The sequence below is a fragment of the Calidris pugnax genome, unplaced genomic scaffold, assembly GCF_001431845.1.
Source record: "Calidris pugnax isolate Ruff unplaced genomic scaffold, ASM143184v1 scaffold429, whole genome shotgun sequence".
NCBI lineage: Eukaryota > Metazoa > Chordata > Aves > Charadriiformes > Scolopacidae > Calidris > Calidris pugnax.
This window is the reverse complement of record NW_015091306.1, coordinates 193,634-204,951: the sequence shown is the minus strand read 5'-3', so window position 1 is coordinate 204,951 and position 11,318 is coordinate 193,634. Positions and strand designations below refer to the sequence as shown.

At 43.6% G+C, this 11,318-nt stretch overlaps 1 protein-coding gene across 8 annotated transcripts in view; it reads right to left on the bottom strand.

Moving 5' to 3' along the window:
- GPATCH8 (G-patch domain containing 8) overlaps positions 1-11,074 on the bottom strand; it is a 72,543-nt gene extending 61,469 nt beyond the window's left edge. For 3 of the 8 annotated variants that reach the window (XM_014960872.1, XM_014960874.1, XM_014960871.1), the window contains exons 1-3: positions 10,994-11,074; positions 4,666-4,683; positions 2,420-2,492 (exon numbers count right to left, since the gene is read on the bottom strand). The gene's annotated coding sequence lies outside the window, so the exon portion shown is untranslated. Of the gene's footprint in view, positions 1-2,419; positions 2,493-4,275; positions 4,298-4,665; positions 4,684-9,935; positions 9,971-10,993 lie in introns of those variants that run through there. The other 5 variants (XM_014960873.1, XM_014960870.1, XM_014960879.1 and 2 more) reach the window with 4 other exon arrangements.
- Between the last annotated feature and the right edge of the window lie 244 nt (positions 11,075-11,318).

Genomic DNA, 11,318 nt, shown 5'->3' with positions numbered 1-11,318 from the left:
GGAGGAGGGAACCAGACTCTTTTCAGTGGTTCCCAGTGAGAGGACGAGGGGCAACGGGCACAAGTTGGAACATAAAGGGCTCCACTTGAATATGAGGAAGAACTTCTTCACAGTGAGGGTGGCAGAGCCCTGGAACAGGCTGCCCAGGGAGGGTGTGGAGTCCCCTTCTCTGGAGATCTTCAAGCCCCACCTGGATGCTCCTGAGTAACATGCTCTGACAAGCTCTAGGCAATCCTGCTTCAGCAGGGGAGTTGGACTAGATGATCTCTGTGGTCCCTTCCAACTCTAAAAATTCAGTGAAATTCAGTGAAATACGCAAGAGACAGGGGACAGATTCAACACTTCAAAATATCGAGTGGGAAAACCTAGATCTGGACAAGTATCCAAATGTAAATGTTCAACCAGCCCCAGGGGAGGCCCTGACTCTCTGCCCTCAGGACACGGTGACACCACACTCTTGCCCCAAACCCGGATTGTTCAGTCCTCTGCTGTTTGCTCCGTCACGTCGGTGCCTGCGACACCCCCCGGCTCGGGGTCCCTCAGGGCTGTGCGGGCGCTTTGGCTTCTTTCAAAAATCTCCACGTTTCCACAGGGGTGACGTGCAGAGCCACACGGGGCACCCAAAAGAGAAAACAGACCCAATCACACACACAGCAAATGCCATGCCAAAGCAGAAGCCCAAGAGGTGACCACCACAACCACGTCCTGAGCTTTGGCACCAACAAGGGACACGAGAGGACTGCGGGAGCGCCATGCGTTAGCCAGAGGACCTCAAATGAAGCCATGTTAGAGGAAGCAAGAAGCATTAACCACCAACACCGTCCTGTCCCAGGAGTGAAGAGCACCTCAGTCCAAGGAATTAATACACATTCACGGAGTTCAGGGAACTCATTACCTCTTGACAGTGCTCCACGGCACAGAAATGCTTCTCTCTCTAAGGAGCTCGCTGTAGGGGCAGGAAAGTCCAATTACAGGCTCCCAGGACTTTGGACTGAAGGTGTGGGAACACCAGTGAGTCACCCAGAAGAACTCTGTTCCAGACACCTCTGGAGGTGTCTACAGAACCTGCCCAGGCACCGAGTCCTGTGCCCACATTCAGCCTGGAGAAGAGGAGGCTCCGGGGAGACCTAATAGCAGCCTTCCAGTACCTGAAGGGAGCCTACAGGAAGGCTGGGGAGAGCCTGTTTAGAAAGGCCTGCAGTGACAGGACGAGGGGCAATGGCTTCAAGCTGGAGGGGAACAGATTTAGACTGGAGATGAGGAGAGGGTTCTTCACTGGGAGGGGGGTGGAGCACTGGAACAGGGTGCCCAGGGAGGTGGGTGAGGCCCCATCCCTGGAGATATTCAAGGAGAGGCTCGATGAGGCCCTGGGCAACCTGGTCTAGTTGGGGGTGTCCCTGCTGACTGCGGGGGGGTCAGACTAGATGGCCTTTGGAGGTCCCTTCCGGCCTGGACCATTCTACGAGTCTATGATACTGAGCACTGGACGCTGGAGACACCGGCAGCCCAGGAGCAGCTGATGGGAAACGTGGCCTTTGGTTCCTCTCACCACAACAGGACTGGGAGCTCCCACCCCAGCCCAGGAGCTCTGCCAAACAGGAGCTACTGGCCAGGAGAATGGCTAATGCCACCCACAAGGACTGAGCAGCACCAGTGCAGTTTAAACCACGGGATTTAGCATCACAGGGAGAATTTATGCTCCAGCCAGCAGGAGGACTGAGTGCACTGGTTCAACCAACGCTACAGCATCTCAAGGAGATTTGCTAAATCCCTGACAAATAGACTTGCTGGGGAACAGGAGTTAAGTCAAAGCCCTGAAAGCCCTGCGGAGAAACCAGAAGCCCATCCAGGAGAACCTCTGCCACCACTTCCAGTCCTCAGCAGAGCCTTTTACTCCCCATCTAATGGCTCTGCCACCACCATGAAACATGCGCACAGATCACCCCAACCAGCTCGTCTTTTTTAATTAGTATCAAAGCATCCGGCCAGCAAAATATTGTTATTGCAGTTTTAGAAGCCACACGACTACCTGTTAGTGTGGAGGCAGTTAATTCACCTCCCTCTGAGGCCAAAGGGAGTGATTTCGTACCCGACACACACACCCCCCCCGTCTCTAACCCGCGCCGGCAGCGAGGCTTCCACTCCCAAACTGCCAAACACCACACTCACCCGACACACACACCCCCCCCGTCTCTAACCCGCGCCGGCAGCGAGGCTTCCACTCCCAAACTGCCAAACACCACACTCAACAGTGCATTTGGTTGGATATATTAATATATAATAATGGAAAGAAAAATCTAATCTAGGAACAAACAAAAAAAAAACAAAAAAAAAACAAAACAAAACCAAAAAAAGCAGAAATCATTTTGTAAAGACTGAAGCTGGTGTCGAACGTTTCAGAACAAGCTGCTGGACTTACCCTGCAGTGACTTTCCCAATCCCTGGCCCAGCTTCCAGCCATGTTTCTGGAGTAAGCGGTGTCCAATATTATCCTGACAGACAGAACAGAGAAAACAAACCAAAAATATTCCAATAATATATTCTTCCCTTCCCGCTGACATTTAAACATGTGATGAGCAAGAGATTTTTCTACATATATATATGCATGCAAAAAAATGCTACTGAAAAGGCAATATATGCCCAATAAAAGGGAAAGACAAATGTCAAAAATTGCTGGCTAGAATTTTTCCAGGGGGACGGGGTATCGGGGACGGTCACTTTCTGATGGTGTGCTGGGCAACTTTTGTGCATCACGTTTAAAATAAAGAGGAAAAAACAAAAAAAGCAATGTGGGAGAAAATAAAGTGTACCAATAAAAATTGACAGTAAAAAGCATAAAATCAAGCTATTTATACAATCATATCCATCACCTAGACAGCACCACTTAAGATTTATTTTTTTTTTTTGGTAAAGAAAATCTACAATGTGTTTAGTCATTTTGTTTGTGTGTCAGGCTTTTATAATACTGAGTAAGTTGTAAGTGCAAGACTGCCCCACCACTAGAAACCAAAACACAATCATAGCAAAATCCAGGCTAGACTTGATTGGGTTTTTTTTATATATGTATATATATATATAAACTAGCATGCAGCCAATATTAAACTGAAAAAACAGTGAGTTAGTAAAACAAAAAAAATAAAAAAATAAAATCAATTAAATAAAATGAGCTCAAGCACAGACTGGGTGATGCATTTCACATGTAAACTAACAAAAATACTAAGATGTTAGAATGAAACAGGCCTAGCAATAAGTTAACAGCGAGGAACCATTAGTGCATGTAGGGGAAACAATAAGCATAATGTCTCATCTTCCTAAAAAAAAAAAAAAAAAAAGAGCTATTTTGGCATAAAGTGGAAAAGTACTGACGCAGCAATTAAGTGTCAGCTTTTGAAATGAGGGCTGAGCAGGGCTCTGCGTGGAGTTCATTAAGTTTTTATACGAGATTTCTTCCCCCAGATAAAGAACAACAGCGCTCCTGGCACCCGTGTAACCATCAACCACTGACAGCTTGTCCCTTACTGACCAGTTTACCAGTTTACTGGCAGTGACCAACTGTCAGCTCCTCAAAGAAGGACTCTCAGTTAGGACCGTGTTCACCTTTTAATCATAAAAAAATTAAAAAATAAAAATCAGATACATATTCGATTATCAGTTGTTGTAAGGCAAACCCCAACTCAAGCTAGCACTGGAATATCCTGAATTATAACAGGCTGTGAATCCATAACATTGAGTGGTACATGGTATCTTAAAAAAAAAAATAATTAAAAAAAAGATATATATGCTGCAGGTTTCTTTAATTAAATAACCAAGTCGTTAACAGAAATCAGAATAGCAGTGGGGTTTTCACTCACTCCACACTGAAGAAAACGACCACACGGTTTGCAGAACTTTGGTGAATCAGCTTGAAAGACACAATCTTCCCCAAAGATATTGGCTGCATGGATACAGTTTTCCTCAAAAAGATTTGATTGAGGATAAATTTAATTTCTTTTTTTTTTCTGATATACCAGCAAACAAGACATTTTGTCTGGCTGTATGTTTCAAGACAACAGTATACCCCTTTCCCATACTACCAGTTCTCCCCCAGGACATAAGGAGGGCTACATGGAAAAAAAAAAATTAAAAAAGAAAAAAGAAGTAAGGAAATGTCTGGTTATAAAAGCTTAAATCAGTTTATGCCAAAGAAAAAAAAAAAAAGGAAAAAATGAAGAAATATGGATTCCAACCACAAAGAGCATGGAGAAGACTGTTGGTTGGGAAGGTAGGGTAACTTACCTGTAAGTCTATCTCCTGCAGACCGTTTCTGCAACGGCCTCAACCACCGCCCAGTCCTTCATGCAAAAAAAGGGGCCCCAAGTTGAAAGGGGTTGGTTGTGGATAAGGCACTAATTGTTCTACCGTTAGCATTGCACCCGAGTCTGACAAAGGATTATTGAATCCCATTTTTAAAAGCCGCTGCTGACAAAAATGGCTGCATTTTCCATAAAAAAAAATAAATAAAAAAAATCAAAAGGACAAGGAGTACTTTGCAATCTTTTGCTCCGTGGAGATGAGACATTGTGCTGACTGTGTTGTGTTATGAATGCACTAAAATAAACAGACAGATGAAGCAATATGCTATTTCCAAAAGCAGTGCAAGTGGAGTGAAAGCATTTCCATACGAACCTGGCTTTAAAAACTGGGCTGTCAAAAGAACAGTTAAATGTAACACAAAGTAAGAAACTGTCCAATCACTAATGGTAGTTTTTTTTTTCTTTTGCTTTGTTTTCAATTCACTGCTTGCAAGTAATGTATTTATTAAAGAAGAGTGAAAGCATAAAATAAATTCAACAAGTCAAGACCAGCTGGGAGATTCAAGAGCGGTGTGTTGTGACTGACACAGTGAAGGGGTAAACAAATGTTAAAGGGAAAAAAAAGAAAAATTTAGAAGGGTTATACACATTAGCACCACTTTTACAAAACCACTCAAGAGGATGGTTGCGAGTTGTTTGACATAAATCAGAATTAGGCCCAAATATTATTCTGTCTCCATTCCCAGGAAGGGTGTGTTTTTTCCCCGTTAGATCTTTTCCATTTGTTTGCTTAAGCAGTGAAACTACTTCTGATTTTAAATATTACTGAATTGAAATGGAGCATCTTCTGTTGCACTGAATAGGGAGTTTAATATTAAAATTTGAGCTGGGACCTAGTCATTAACCTGCTCATTTTTAGCCACCTTCTACCTTCCTCCTCCGGTTCTAACCGCCACCGCAGACGCAGACTGGCAGGACTGCTTGCTCTTGGGCAGAATATACTGCCCTAAAAATTCAATTAGGGAAGGCCAGGCTTGCCAGGCTCCCGTGCCAGAGCCATTCTGCAAAGCCTGGGGAATAGCTGGGGATATCGGGGCCAAAATCTGTCACGGGGCAGCAAACACTGCAACAGCCAGGAGCTTTTTTCTTGAAAAAAAAAAAATACTGCATTTTTAAGTGAAAGTTCTGTAAGATCATGGGCTCTTTCACATAGAAATGATGTCTTTTTTTACACCAAACCTCCTGTCCATGGCAAGAACTGTCATTCCTTTTGAATAAACTATCCTCCCATCGTAGCAATTCTCCTACAGAAGAGCTGAACCATCTACAAACCCACCACCAGCCTCCGGAGGAAATCCCCCCAGTTGTCAATGGAGAGCTGGCATGAGCCTCCTCACCTTCTTACACCATCCTTTGGGAGCTCATTGTGTTACAGCCACAATTAAAATTATTGAGGCAGCCCAAATAAGTCCCCCAGTAGGTGTTTGAGTGAGCAAAGGAGCTCTCAGTTCACTCAGGACAGCAGCGCCACGGGTCTGGGCAATGGCCATGGAGCCACGGGCACTGGGATGCTGGGCATGGGACAGAGGAGCTGGGCAGGGTCTCCATGGAACCAGCAGTAGGTGTTTGAGTGAGCAAAGGAGCTCTCAGTTCACTCAGGACAGCAGCGCCACGGGTCTGGGCAATGGCCATGGAGCCATGGGCACTGGGATGCTGGGCATGGGACAGGGTCTCCATGGAAGCATTTACACCTCCCAGCATCACACCCATCGCTCTGGAGCTGCTCGGTAGTGATCAGGTCTATTTAGAGATGGGAAATTTGCACAACAGATGAAGTGTAACTTTTCCAAAGCATGTAGGAAATGTAAGGGTCTTGCCTTCACCAAACTCCCAGGGAGCTACTTCAGGTAGGAAATGTAAAGGTCTTGTCTTCACCAAACTCCCAGGGAGCTACTTTGGAACATCTCATCCAAAGCAACCTTCTCCAACAGCTCAAACTGGCCTCCCCAGTTGCCCACCCTGCACCCTGACTGCTCCCCACGGGTCCCAGCCATTCCAGATATCGGGATATCCCCAGCACAAATTTTGGACGTAGGAAATGTAAAGGTCTTGTCTTCACCAAACTCCCAGGGAGCTACTTTGGAACATCTCATCCAAAGCAACCTTCTCCAACAGCTCAAACTGGCCTCCCCAGTTGCCCACCCTGCACCCTGACTGCTCCCCACGGGTCCCAGCCATTCCGGATATTGCGATATCCCCAGCACAAAATTTTGACGAAGGTCCTGACCAATAGGGAAAAAAAAATAAATAAAATCAATAATGCATACAATGAAAAGATGCGTGGAGGAACGGAAAGGTTTTGATGATGTTGCGTGTGGGATCTAACCCGCAGCCAGTGGATTGAGCTGGATTAGGGCTAAAGCAAACCACTAGTTTTGCCCAAGGTGGGTTCTCCGTGGGATGCCCACGCGTGGTGTCGACATCGTCGAGTGCTCGGCAGGAACCATACGTCTCTTGAGTGGATTGTAAGCTGTGCTGACTGTGTATCCAGGAATCTATAAGCAAGGATCGGATGCTACCGGGTGAACCCATGCAAACAAGAGGTTGAAAAAGATTCCCAAAACAAAACCTAGAGCTCACTACAGATGACACAATGAAGACTAGAGAGAGAAAAGCCAAATAGTAATGCTACACCATTCAGCTTCAAGAAGCACATTATTTATAGCGCTGTCCACATGTGGCTACTGCTAAATGTCAAATCAGCAGCCTCATCAAATGACACTTTGGAACTAGTGGAGTCCACAGATCTGTACAGAGAGACGGTGCGACACAACCCAGCGCAGCTCCTACGGGTGTCTGCGAGAGCCTGCCATGGTCACCCCCTGCCCCTGAACCCTCCTGGGGTGCCAGGACCTCCTCGTGTGACTGAGCGGAATTAGAGAGGGGAGGGGAAAAAGGACATTTGTTAGTTATGACGAGGACAAACTAACAAGCTCCGCAGTAAGTGGGTGAGAGTCTTGCCTCCGAAGTGCGACGGGGACAGCGTGGTTCCAGTCCCTGACACCCTGCACGGGGCTCTAAGGGCACAACGTCCTCTCCTACATACCCTGTCCTGCAGGGACCCTGACACCCTGCACGGGGCTCTAAGGGCATAACGTCCTCTCCTACGTACCCTGTCCAGCCCAAACTGGGAATCCACAGCTACCAGCTTCAGTAAACAAGTGGAAATAAGGAAATTCACCTGAAGGAATTTCAGATTCTATTAGAGCTGCAATGCTTCGTGACTTCCCATTTGAACTCAGCGCACTTAAAAATATCTTAAAACAAATGGATGCAGCTTCTTGAATTTAAGAAAGGGTTAAGTGCTCTGATTTTTCAAGGAGACCAGACACCAGTGGTTGCACTGACGTGAACAGCCAGTGGAAGTGCAGCATCTTTCAAAACCAGAACAACAACAACAACAAAAATGTTATTTGTGGGGAGGAAAAAAAAAAAATAGCAGTATGTGCTGCTATGAAGTGTCCATTGATATGAAATATTTTCTTCAATTTAGTAATGGAAAATAGCTGGCTTCTCATTTAGGCTACGCACATCCTCTAGCTCATGTCAGCTCTGTTTTCCATAAATGTACTTTGGTTATAGTCGCATGTGTCAGTCCAGACATCTTTGGCCTAAACAAGCTGTACAAAGCAGGATTTCCACAGGAACAGAAATGCTAGTTATGCTAATTGAGGACACGTTTCAACATTGTAATGATCTGTAGACTCCCAAACCTATTTTTCCAGCCACCTTTGAGTTGCATGCTGTAGCAGTACAGTCAGCACCTCTCAACAGATAATGCTGCAGAGATGGATCTCACTTCAGCCGTGATCGGCAAACTCCGAGAGAAACTCTCTGCCCCCTGGGATTTCCAAATGTGAGGTCCACCTGAGGTCTTTAAAGCCTTTTCATTTTACTAAGGAGATGTGAGAAGCTGCAAGAAGCACATTTAAGAGAATATACTTAAATCCAACCTGTAGAATAACCCAACTTTTAACTGGGACGTGTTTTGATCTGCTGTTGTTAAACACACCCTTCCCTGCACAAAGGCATTTGTCATCCAAACTGTTCCCTTCATGTGAAGCAAAGGCTCTTGCTCATTGCTCCGAGCAGATTCCTTGGGAAAGGTCAGCTGAATTGCTAACAGAGAACTGGTTAAGGATTATAAAACAATTTGTGAACAAATGTTAATATTGCAACTATTTACATGTGTGGTATTTGCAAATTACATACTTGCCCTTCTTCCCTTCTCAATTTCAGTTCAAGGATGTTGCTTGCTTCTGGATGAGCAAACAGCATAAAATACAAGGCAGCAAAAAAAGTGATGTGAATACCTCCTTCCTAGGGACAGATCTTACAGGAGAGGTACACAACGGAACTCTGACAAGAAAACTCTTCCTTTTTTTAATACGGGTAATTTGCCAATTTGAAAAAGCACACAGGTCATTAATAGTGTGGGAGCAAAATCGTTGTCACAGGTGTCAGGAAACTAGACAAATTATTTATGCTTCCCAGCTGCAGATTTTCTTTTAAGTATCAACAATATACTTAATGAAGATGATGTGAAAATTAACTTTAAAAGTGACTGGTTTGTTTCTGGCTGCAGTTTCTGACACCAGGCTTCTTTGTGAAACCAAAAAACCACCCCGTAGCTGTAGCTTTTAAATTCTGGGACGAGCACCCGAAGCCAGCTCAAGTGTGCTCTGACACAGACCACAGCTCATGTGACAATACATTTACTGACTTCTGTGACTTCTTCCAAGAGTTTAATGTCCCAGGTTAGGGGTCTTGCACCTTAAATGCTTGTTTCTCCTATTACAGATAAAAGAAGACTGAAGGAAATTGGATTTTAAAGAATAATTGGAGGTTTTAACTCCTCCTCCTCCCGAAGAGGTAAGCCTTGTCTTCTCCATCAAACTGTTGGCAAATTTAACTCTAAGGCTGAACTGTACGTATTAAAACCCACCAAAAAATTTGTAAAGATTAAAAATGTCCCCATATTTGGATGGTGAGATATGTATGAATAAAATATTACGGCCGTAATTGAATTTAATTTTTCTGCCGCAGTTCAACATTAGTCAAACCACAATAAAGTCCTACATCTGTGTGTCCCTGCTGTTGGGTCCAGTTTTACACACACCCCTAGGGCTCACTCCCTCCAAAACACCCAAGAGATCTCATCTGTCACCACTTCTGCTCCTCTCTTTGGGAAAACACTTTTCAGAAATCAGATAACCAGTCTAGTCTGTAAGTAGTATTTAAATTATTTTGAAATGCTAATTTCCAGCGTGGCACAGAGCAGGCTTCCAACAAGTATTTCTCATTAGATTTGCATAAAGGAAACAAGCTTGGCATTTTAATTAAAATCCCCCTATCACAAGGTGAGGTTGAAGTATTCAGGAGAAGATTGAATACGAATTCCCATCTCTGCAGCATTATCTCATGCGTCATCAATTACTGCCATGCCTAAATCTAGCATCATGCCAGCACATTAAGACAGTAGGTACTATATGCAGTGTTCACTGGACCAGAAGAACAGAAATAAGAAGGGGAAAAGGAAACCCTAGAGAAGAAATTAAAAAAGGCAGACCGTGCAATACAAACCAGATCATGGCTGCTTAGCTAATATGGGCCAACTGCTGCGGAAGAAAAATGTCGAACACCCCAAGTTGTGTAAATTTTTGGTAAACATCTAACACGCACACAAACACACACAACACCAACCTACACACGAATGAAAAATATATATATCGATCTTTTGCTAAGGCTAAGTTTCTTCTCAGTGCAGACTAACGTGAAGAAACTTTAACAGAGAACTTCAGTTATTAACAGGGAAAAGAAATACTTCAGAAGCACTTTCTTAACAAAAATCTAATCTTAATCACACACCACTAAGTGACCCTCAATAATTCACTACAAGTTTTCTTGCTCTGGTACTGAAACTGCAAATGAAACTTAACTAAAGCTCAATGCCCAACTTCGGGCCAGTTGAGGCTGAACAAGCTCTCGTGCCTAAGACTAGCAGGAGCAAACAGAAAAATTTAAAAGCTCCAAAAAGCTTAAAAAAAAAAAAGTTAAACTTAACAAAACTTAATTTTTCCCCATCTTACGGCTGCATTCTCCACACCTAATTCAAAGCAAAGCAATACTTTAAAGAAACTCGGGGCACAGTTTCAGATTCACAGGGAAGGACTGCTACACTAATTCTGTAATGTATCTGTGGTTCCCTACTGCCAGGTGTCATTCTAGCACTTTAACACACCAGTAGTTTTCCAAAAATATAAACTAAAAAAATAAATAAAAGGATCAAATTACATTCTACTACACTATTCCATCAAGTCTGCATAGGAATTAAACTGATTCTTCAACCAAAAGTATAAAAACTTCACAAAATAAATACCTATGAAGGAATAATTTCTGAAATATCATGTTGAACTATAATTTAAATTCACCTATAGCTTTAGGAGAACTTCTTAAAGATCAAATCCCAGGCCCACTTAGTCTCAGCATGCAAATTTACCACCAAAAACAAAAAATTAACCCTGTACTGACAAAACGATGCTCGCTCCTATCAAATTTGACTGCATTCACATCAAGTACCATCCGATCACGGCCTAATTTTGGGTGGGTGGATGATGCTGACAAGTCTGTACGTGTCTTACCGATTCTATGGGCTTGTCTAGAGACGCCTGCTCTATCTCCAGGTGCCCTTCTTCATATTGGTCAAAGTGATTGCCCTGGAAAAGAAGACAACTGTTAGCTCTAAGGTAGAGAACACATTCCCAAAAGTCTAGTTTCAAGATACAGGTGTCATATTTTACCTAATTTTGCTAGCAAAACAAATGAACTTAATGGATACAGGCTCAATTCAGTATATATGCTATAAGGAAAAAAATATTCTAAAAACTACACCAATTTGATAATCATAAAATACAGAATTTGGCAAAACATCAAATGTTTTGCTAGCAAAACAAATGAACTTATTGG